At 39.5% G+C, this 9,384-nt stretch overlaps 1 pseudogene; it reads left to right on the plus strand.

Annotated features, from left to right (window-relative positions):
* Positions 1 to 3,300: 3,300 nt before the first annotated feature.
* On the plus strand, positions 3,301 to 8,115 carry LOC140358401 (medium-chain acyl-CoA ligase ACSF2, mitochondrial-like; annotated as a pseudogene).
* The last annotated feature ends 1,269 nt before the right edge of the window (positions 8,116 to 9,384 follow it).

Raw genomic sequence — 9,384 nt, forward strand, 5'->3', positions numbered from 1 at the left:
CTGTTTGGTGCAGAACTAAGTAAAGGACCCAAACATTCCAGTATGTTTGGAGGATCCGGCTAATATTAAAGTTGTGCATTTTGTATGTTCCAGTTCCAGTTTGGTCTGTCCCCCTTCTACATCAGATCAGTGAGTAAATGTCAGTTAAGCACTCAGCACATGTGCAGCACAGGAAGGAAGAACTACCACTGCAATGTGTTGCACATTTAATTACACGGTGAATTACAAGAGGTTTATCAGATTGTAAGACACATTGTGAAGACACATTTTCCTGTGGGACAATAATGTGACTAACTAACCAAGTAACTAACTAACTAACTAACTAACTTACTAACTAACTAACTAACTAACTATGTTTATAATAAAAGTATATTCAAGCCTTGTGTTTTAACTTCTACAAACTGCGTTTATTTCAATATAAAAGATATTGTCTTGGTGCCATCTCAATCTCTAAAACCACAAGATGGCGCTCGACAAAGTTATGCCTTCTGATTTAAAATGTGAGCACCTTATAAGCTTTAGTTTTCATTTTAGGGCCACACAAGCGTCTGGATACTGATGGACAATGCTGCCCCCATTTGGTGGTTGAGGGTACTGTCGCGAGATTCAGGCCTGGGGTTTACTACGGCGCCACCTGACAGAGCTAGACCTGAGGTGGTAAAAGTACTGAAGTTCACTACTCAAGTAAAAGTACAATTACTTGTCTAAAAAAAATGACTTTGGTAAAAATCATAGTAGAGCTAAAACTCCTTTACCTGAGTAAAAGTACTAAAGTACACTATCGTAAATGTACCTAAAGTAAAAAGCAAAGAGTAAAAATATAGATGATGGGACTGTGTAAACATTGATTTAAAATTAATTAATTACAATTATTAGACTAGAATCAAATGGTAAAAAGGTGTTAGAGATGATGATGATGATGATGATGATGAGGATGATGATGATGGTGATAATGATGATAATGGTGATAATAATAATAAAGGTTGGTATAATCACTAATTTGTCTAGGAGAGTTCCACTGCAGAAAAATATTCAGTTGTAATCCTCTAGACCAGGGGTGTCAAACATCCGGCCCGCGGGCCGGATCCGGCCCGCTAGACGTTATAATCCGGCCCGCCAAACATTTTGAATTCAAATAACAAAAAAAAAAAAACATAAAAAAAAAAAAAAAAATCGTTCATAGAACCGTAGTTACATCCGTAACCGTTTTTATCGCTAAAACTACACGTCCCACAATGTCGCTGGTGGCCGCCCCTCCCCGTGCGGCCCTTCACTGCCGTGTGTACTGCGGAGGGAGAAGTGCAGAGGGAAGTAAGACGCGCGTTTGCGCACAGACGAGGACAGACGTGTGGTTTGGGAAACACGTGGAAAGGAGAAGGTTTTGTGGATGTTAGAGCTGTGCTAAAAGTGGAGCTCATGTGGAGCTAACAAGAAAACTAACTTCTGTGTTGATGCTCTGAGGAAAACATCCAAACCTCTACAAACCTGGACAGATCAGGAGCCACAGGTAAAAACACAGGTCAGAGTGTAATAAAGTATGAACATGACTGTGTCCACACTATTGTGACTGTGACACAAACACAATGACCTCATTTGAGTCACTACATGAATCATTTGTCACTAAGATCAGCTTAAACTATGAAAATAGCGAGCTCATATTGAGTTTGAGCAGAAACATGTCTGTGATATGAACATCTCATATCATAAATCACATCAAAAGTCCATGTTCCTGTTCCTGCTGCTGCATGAATATGGACTCAATCTTTCACCTGCTGCACATTTGTGCAACAGTCTCACAACTATTACTAGGCTGTAAAAAAGCTATTTATTTCTTATATTTTTTATTGATTTATTTTGTACATAATATTTGGCCCATGATTTGACAAAAGAGTTTGGTTTGATGGAACACTGTGGCTCATAACTTAACCTCCTTAAACGCTCCACATGTGTTTGTATTTAGTGGTGTGTCAGTTCAGGTGAACAGATAACTACAGAGAACTACAGATAACTACAGAGAACTACAGAGAACTACAGATAACTACAGAGAACTACAGAGAACTACAGATAACTACAGAGAACTACAGATAACTACAGAGAACTACAGAGAACTACAGAGAACTACAGAGAACTACAGATAACTACAGATAACTACAGAGAACTACAGAGAACTACAGAGAACTACAGAGAACTACAGAGAACTACAGAGAACTACACAGACGTGGAAATGTTACTTAGTACATTTAAAAGGTTTTTTAGATCTTGAGAAGTTTATTTTGTTATAAAGTCAAATACAATATTTTTCAGTTCCAAATACCTATTTAACAATATTTAACAATAGATTAAATGTTTATTTCTGTAGATCAACTCTGAAGTTGTGATGCACATAAACTGAAGCACAGTGTTGATGAAATTACACTTGTTTTTCTAAATACGTTTCAGTTTATGAGAACAAACATGTTTGTAATTTATTTTAATCGATCCAGTAATTGCTTCAAAAACAGCGTAGGCTATATAAAGCTGTTTATTTCTTATAATTTTTATTGTTTTATGTTTTACGTTATGTTCGGCCCGCGACCCAGCCTGAGCGTCCAAATTCGGCCCGCGGCCCAATATGAGTTTGACACCCCTGAATTAAAAGACACACTGGTTCAGTTTAAATGTAATATAATTGTATAAAAGTTCTGTTACTTTGTTCTTTTCTGTTTGTCCAGTTAAGATGTATTGCACACAATTTAATATTCACAATTCAGAGAAGGTCAGCTCACATTCGCACACACGGAGCCCGACACGCCCGGTGCAGGACCGTTACTTTAAGATAGTTCAGTGATAAAAGTGTAATATATGATTTTATTAACTTTACTTTATATCTAATTTACATGATTTGGATAAATTTATATTTTTATGTTGATTTGTTTTTTTTTAATATTATGTTGTACTTCATTCATTCATTCATTCATCCTGCTGCATATGTATATTTAGGTGGTTCCTATCTAGAGCTACAAAACTTGAAGAAGACATCATCCCCAGTGCCGTAGCTCCACGCATATGGACAACATGGATCTGTGATGGAGGTGACTGAAGCCCCACTCAATAGAGACACGAGCGAGCCGGAATGTCCGATCCAGGGTGAGGCCCCTAGGAGCGATGGCACTGGACGACGGAGAGTCACATTCTCAGAGTAAACACAACGGTGTCAGTGGTCAGAGAACGAGGTCCAGAGGGAGCGCCTTTGTAGCCACGGCTCTGTAGACACTCCCCCTTTTATAGGCACCAAACTACTACTACTACTACTTCACAGTGAATCCCTGCTTCACTCGCATCATGCTGCGGGCCGTATTTAAGACTCACTGCAAATGGAAATACTGCACATCAGGTTCCCTCAGCTTGTCCAGGTATGTTTTATTCATGTTTGTTTGTCATAATCTGCTGTGACATGCTGAAGTTAGAGTGTTTTGTGAATGGCAGGAGCCTGCATGTGGACAGTCCTCCTCAGAAGCCCACTCTCCACAGCAGTTATGTCCACGGGACCTCTTCAGTGTCTCTGCTGCCTCTCACTGTGAGCCAGGCCCTGGACTCAGTCACACAGCGCTGGCCTGAACGAGAGGCTCTGGTCTTTGTGGAGGATGGGGTTCGAAAAACCTTTGCACAGTTTCACCAAGATGTATGTTTTATAATACTCTTAAATGACTTACATACATCTACAAACAAGACAACCACTCCTCACTTTGAAAGAGGGCCAGATGAGATGGACACCTAATCAAAATATCCCTCAAAAATTATATTTTTAACAAGCTGAGAATATGGTTGGAGATATGACCTGGTTTGTTTACACAACATAAAGAACATTCATGTATTGTATCATATATAATGGGATTGTAGGAATAATAATATGACTGAATTAGTCTTAAAAAAAAAAAATATATATATATATATATATATATTTCCATATTCTCAAACTTGCATTGTATAATAATTATGTTTTCTATTAATCATTCCTTGTTCATTCACACCCGGGTGTTTTTTTGACCTTGCTGGCCAATAGCTTCTCTTACCACTATCAAACATTGATTCTGTACTGACTGATTTACACAGTTAAGGTGACACAGTGACATAACAACAGCTGTGCATAATATGAACCAGTGACCCTGGTGGGTATTAATTAACCCACTGCACCACCGCTATTCCAGTATAACAGACAGATGAGAACCTGTGCTTATACAGCATGCTTTGCTGGTGCAGGTGGACAGGCTGGCTGCAGGACTGCTTGCCCTGGGCCTAAAACCAGGAGACCGTGTTGGAGTGTGGGGCCCCAACTCATATGAATGGATCCTATCTCAGTTTGCCACAGCCAAGGCTGGCATGATACTGGTCAGTTTTGAGTTTACTTGAGGGAAAACCATGAGTATTTCTATTGTTCTAGCTCTTGTATTTGTTTTCAAGGTGTCACTAAACCAATCCTATCTGGCTAAGGAGTTGGAATTCACTCTGAGGAAGGTGAGAAGGACCTTTTAGTTGTACTACTGTAGCAAAACTGTTAGAAGTAAAACAAAAAGTACCCCTTTTATACGCAGGTCCAATGTAAAGCAGTCATTTGCCCCTCCAGTTTCAAAACCCAAAAGTTCTGTGAAGTCCTCAGAAAGCTCTGTCCAGAGATTGACACATCACCAAAATGCCACATCCAAAGCTCCAGGTCAAACAAACGTTATCAAGGATGTAGAATAATGTTTTTATCTTTATTTTTTAACAGTTTGACCTCTAATCTTGCCCTGTAGACTTCCTGACCTGCGGATGGTGATTGTGATGGACAGTGTGCAGCCGGGAATGTTACACTTCCATGAGGCGATGGAAGCAGGCGAGAGTGGCCACCACAAAGAGCTGATGGATCTGCAGAGCAAGTTTACGTTTGATGACCCCATTAATATACAATTTACATCGGTAACCTCCACCACTGTCTCTTGACTTGAGCAATATCTGTGATAAAAGAGGTAAACTTGTGAAAATGGTCTAAAAAGCATAGCTATATTTTATAGAATCCAGAAACATTAAAAACAACTATAGTGTGTGAGTGGTCAGCTAAAAACTTACTTTGATTATAATTAGTGGTATTATAAGCCAATAGGCTTTCATAAAGTATAATTTGTTATTTTATTTTATAGGGAACAACTGGCAATCCAAAAGGCGCCTGCTTGTCACACCATAATATTGTTAATAATGCATATTTAGCAGGTCTCAGACTGGGCTATGGATGGAAGGTGAGTCGTTTTTATGAAATACCTATTATCATATACATACATTTACACGCACTGATTTTGAGTATTACAGTGTGTTAATTCTGGGATTCTACACTCCAAAATTATTCTCCCTTTCAATTCCGCAGCCCACAGTGCGTGTCTGTGTCCCTGTTCCCCTGTACCACTGCTTTGGCTCAGTGGCTGGAGGGATGTGCATGGCAGTTCATGGCATCACGCTGGTCTTTCCCTCCAAAGGCTACGACAGTCGGTCGAATCTCAAGGCAATTCAGAATGAAAAGTAAAGTATGGAGTAATGATACTCCCTAAAATGTATGTATGTTCGTATTTAATAATTTTCTTGTAAGGTGTAACATTGTCTATGGAACTCCCACAATGCACATAGACATGCTGAACCCACAATGCACATAGACATGCTGAACCAAACAGATCTTCACACATTTGACTTGTCTTCAATCGAAGGAGGTAAGGAGCTTCTGCTATTTGAGTACAGTATGAGCACAAATTATTTTTCTAACAAATATTTTGTATTATTTTTAATTTATAATTCAACATTGTGCATATTGCTATCATGGGATATTGTGGCTGTAAAATCTGCGAATATTTTTTTGCATGCAATTTAATAATTCAATTATATATCCATTATTACAATACATGTTTGTTGCCATTTTCTTTGTTAATGTTTTATTTATTATTTATTTTGTGTTTTTTGTACTTAATCCTATATTTCTTTCTAACATGGCATCCTTCCTGTGGGCCAGGTCTAATGGGAGGAGCCCCGTGTCCTCCTGAGATTGTGAGAAGACTCAAAACTGAGATGAACATGAACGAAATTGTGGTAAGAGTATGATCTCCAGCATTACAGCAAATTGCCTATTTTTGTGCATTATTTTTCTTCATAGACAGCCTATGGAACAACTGAGAACAGTCCTGTTACCTTCTTGGGATTCCCACTGGACAGTGATGAGCTCAAGTTAAATACAGTTGGCTGCATAATGCCCCACACAGAGGTATAAAGCTAAATGAAATAGTAGTTTATCCAAGGCTTAATACAGTGATGTGCTGTGATTTAAGGCCAAAGTGGTGGACCATGTCACTGGGGTCACAGTTCCTCTGGGAGCTTCAGGAGAGCTCCTGATCAGAGGCAGCTGTGTGATGCTCCAATACTGGAAGGATGAGGCTAAAACTAGAGAGGCCATTGGAATAGACGGCTGGTACAGGACGGGGTAAGCACAAAGTCTTATGAATATACTTCATATAATCAGGCTCCTAAGTAACCAAGTTTTTTCTTTTTATGTATAGTTGATTTACGCTTTCTTTCTCATTCTTAGCGACATAGCCAGTTTGAACAGCAAAGGATATTGTGCCATTGAAGGACGCATAAAAGACTTAATCATCAGAGGAGGTGAAAACATCTACCCAGCTGAAATAGAGCAGTTTTTATTCACTCATCCTAAAGTCAAAGAGGTGCAGGTAAGTAATCACACCACAAGATGGCATTGAAGTCCTTCATAAAAACATGTTAAAACCTGTTGTGATGATGTAGGTGGTGGGAGTGAGAGACGAGAGGCTGGGGGAGCAGGTGTGTGCCTGTATCACCCTGAAAGATGGACAGAATTGCACTCCAGAAGAGATCCAATCCTTCTGCAAAGGACAGGTCAGTAAAACGTAAAGGCAAATGTCCAGAACTTTATGAAGCGCAGCAGCATCTACATGTAAACACTGGTCTTTTGTTTTATAGATCTCCTACTTTAAGATCCCACATTATGTGATGTTTGTGGACAGTTTTCCTTTGACAGCTTCTGGCAAGGTTTGTGCACATGTTCAAACATTCATTATGTTTCAGTCAATATTTGTTTAAATGACGAAGTATAAGGGCCAACCCAAACCATCAGTCCGTGGACATGAGTGTTGTGAGTTCGAGCCCTGTCAGGGGCATGTTTTGTCACTGATTGTTTTAAAGAACACCAAAATGTACAATTTTTTGAATAACTAAATGTCATCTCTGCTGTTCTGTTCAACGTTTTGTGGAGGGAGGAACTCTCTCAGAAGGCAAAAAATCTGTCTTTGCCTTTGGAGGGTTACTGTACGTAACTGCACTAAAACCACATCATATTGGCCAGAATGGCTGGAGAGCCGCGGCGCGGTCAAATAGCCGCGCAGTTTCAGGGACCGCGGCATTTCCCTTATAGCCTCATGGCTAACTTTAACCCTAACCTAAGTGTCTGCAGAGCCGCGGCGCGCAGCCGAAAAAGCCATGTTATTTTTGTGCCGGCCGCGCGCCGCGGCTCCTGAAACTGCGCCGCTATTTGACCGCGTTTTAGCGCCGTTTTAGACCGCGCCGGGTTAAGGTTTGGGTTAGGGTTAGAGTTAGGGTTAGGGTTAGGGTTAAGGTTAGTGTTAGGGTTAGAGTTAGGGTTAGGGTTAAGGTTAGTGTTAGTGTTAGTGTTAGGGTTAGGGTTAGGGTTAAGGTTTGGGTTAGGGTTAGAGTTAGGGTTAGGGTTAGGGTTAGGGTTAAGGTTAGTGTTAGGGTTAGAGTTAGGGTTAGGGTTAGGGTTAAGGTTAGTGTTAGTGTTAGTGTTAGGGTTAGGGTTAGGGTTAGTGTTAGTGTTGGGTTAGCCATGAGGCTATAACGGGCTATAAGGGAAATGCCGCGGTCCCTGAAACTGCGCAGCAATTTGACCGCGCCGCGGCTCTCCAGTGAGTTGGTTGGCCCTTATACTCCGTCGTAGTTTAAAAAAATATATATATTATTATTTTTTTCTTACAGATTAAGAAGTTTGAATTGAAGGAAATTATTGAGAAGAAATTGGGCCTTCAATGACATGTAACAACACAAGTTATTATTTTTTTTGCTTCTTTTTTAAAAAATGTTGTATTTATGTATTTTTTAACGTTTTTCACTTTAATAATACACAACACATAATAACAGAGGACAGGACCTGAGTGCAAAGAAAAGTAACAATAATGGCACAATATCATGGAACATTTTTGAGGTTACGCTATAACAAGTCCAACATACAAATCCCATGTCCATTTTCATTTTCAAGTTAAGTCCGAAAGTCATTTTTTCCATATGTCTAATGTCACTTATAATGTCAGTCCTGTCCCTGATCGCCGGGGGGTTTGTGTCATCCATTTCCTGCTGCCAAAATCATACTCCAAAGATATTCATTTATTGTGTCCATGGCAGAGGTTCTGAGGCCCAAGTACATTGTTCTGAAAACGAATGGGATGGTGACGTCAAATACAATCCATGGCTCCTTGTTCATTTCAGTCCAATATCTTTGTGCAACAGGACAGTCCCAGAACACGTGATAGTGGTTTGACTCCTAGTGCCACAGTTTCTCCAACAGTCAGCATTTCCCTGTGAATAACGGGCACTTTGATTTACAAACACATTCCCACTCCTCGCCCGTCAGAATAAGTTTAACTTCTCTTTCCCATTTGTTTTTAATATTCAATAGAGTAGCTGTCCAGATTAATAATGCATTGATATAATTTGGATATTATTCCCCTTGAAAGTTCAGATTTATAAACCTTGATACATTTTCAGTCAGAGGGGTATAATGGTCGTTACTTTGTTTAATGTTTTGCTTATAATAACTCCTTATTTGTAAAAACCTATAGAAGTCCTGTTTCTGCATGTCAAAGCTTTTCATTTGATTATCTTTTACAATGTGGTAAAACACTTTGATAACTTTTGTAATCCAGACCAATTTAAAGATTTTAACAGCTTTGTTTAGTTTGTATGTTTTGATTAGCTCCTTCCATGTTGTAAGAACAGATTTTACCCAGGGATTCTTAACTTCCTCCAAATGACTCAACGGTTTGCCATCTGCCAGTAAGATCTGCACAGGAACACCAGGCACAACATTAATCTCAATATTTTTCCATTGAGCTTCATATTCCGGGTCACACCAGTACAGCAACACTCTGATTTGAGCTGAAATAAAGTAACTTTTCAGACCAGCCTCCTTTTCTTTTGATAATTGTAGCTTTTTAAATCAGATTTGTTTTTTTTTGCCTTGTCATACAAATCTTGAGATTGTTTTATTCCACTCATCAAACAGCCGGTTGGGGATGGAAATCGGGAGAGTCTGGAATGATGGTCTGGAGAAATCAGGGCAGAACC

This window comes from Eucyclogobius newberryi, unplaced genomic scaffold (genome assembly GCF_026437365.1).
Source record: "Eucyclogobius newberryi isolate DKJ021-1_F unplaced genomic scaffold, fEucNew1.0.hap1 SCAF_13, whole genome shotgun sequence".
Classification (NCBI taxonomy): Eukaryota; Metazoa; Chordata; class Actinopteri; order Gobiiformes; family Gobiidae; genus Eucyclogobius; species Eucyclogobius newberryi.